Consider the following 1,288-nt stretch of genomic DNA (forward strand, 5'->3'; position numbering starts at 1 on the left):
AATACAATCAACGATAGGTGCTGGGACGAAAGCAGCACAATCACGCCCAAAAGAAAAGAGAAGAGAAAAAAGAAAAAGAGAAATGCCGGTAACGGCGGATCGATAAAAACGACGAAGCCTCGCGACCGCTGCGTCCACCGGAAATCGTCCCCCAAGCTTCGAGACTCCGAAGCGCCAGTACCAATCAACACCTCCAAGAAGGGACGCGATGATGACGACGCTGTTGCCAAGGGATTCCCCCGGTATGCGGTGGGGAGAGAGGAAGGGTAGCCCCGACGCCCTCCAGGAAGGTCCGATGGTACCCTCAGGCGTCACTAGGGGTGAAAACGGATCGGATGCGGATCGGATAGTGCTCTTACCACTTCCATTTTCATATTTTCAAAACGAATACGAATCCGAATACGGATGTTATCGGATACGGATGCGGCTCGGATATTATTTGAATACGGATACGTATCGGATATTTTCTTGATTCGGAACGGATACAAATAATATCAACATATTGCTTAAGTATATTAGTCGATAGCTGTGTGACCTAAAATAATCAACTTGTGACATACAATAAGTCAATGATAAATATGTTTATGAATAAATACTATTGTAATGCATAATAATTTATAAGTTTAATCATGTAAAGAGTAAAATTTGACCACTTATTTGACTTTTATGTTGGATAATTAGAATATTGGGTCCAAAATTTTAAAAATTACCTCTCATAATCTTATTCGGATACGGATATATCCACTTCCATATCCATATTTGTGTCAAAATCTTCTACCATATTTTATTTTTTATTTGTTTAATAAATTTGGATACGGATAATTTCCATTTCCATTTTGGTTCGGATGCGGATGTTTCGGATACGAATAGGCATTTTCTCGAATACGAATATCGGATATTTCGGATTATCCGCTACCACTTTCCCGGCCGAGCCCTCAGAGGCCCGGACAGCTCCCACCTCCGCGCTGCAGCTGGCACGCCATCGGCGTCGCTGCCCCCCGTCCGAGCTGCTCCACCTCCTCACCACATAGACGACGACGAAGCACGCCGGGGGCCGGCCTGCTAGGACCCAGATGGAGCCCGCGGGCCCCGATCTGGGCCAGGGGCGCGCCACCACGCCGTCTTGCCGCCAAGGGGCCGCACCACCACCGCGCGAGCCGCCGGCCACCGCTGCCAGGACGCCGGGCCGTCATCAAGCCGAGGAGCACCGCCGCCGCCCATGCCCCGGGCAGGGAGCCGCGCGCACGGGGACAGGCAGGCCCCGCCGCTGCCAACACCACCCGGCCAG

At 50.5% G+C, this 1,288-nt stretch overlaps 1 protein-coding gene across 1 annotated transcript in view; it reads right to left on the bottom strand.

Annotated features, from left to right (window-relative positions):
• The window catches only part of LOC119337170, a 65,997-nt gene that overhangs the window by 3,225 nt on the left and 61,484 nt on the right, over nt 1-1,288 (bottom strand). The window lies entirely within an intron of this gene.

This window comes from Triticum dicoccoides, chromosome 7B (assembly GCF_002162155.2).
Source record: "Triticum dicoccoides isolate Atlit2015 ecotype Zavitan chromosome 7B, WEW_v2.0, whole genome shotgun sequence".
NCBI classification, from domain to species: domain Eukaryota; kingdom Viridiplantae; phylum Streptophyta; class Magnoliopsida; order Poales; family Poaceae; genus Triticum; species Triticum dicoccoides.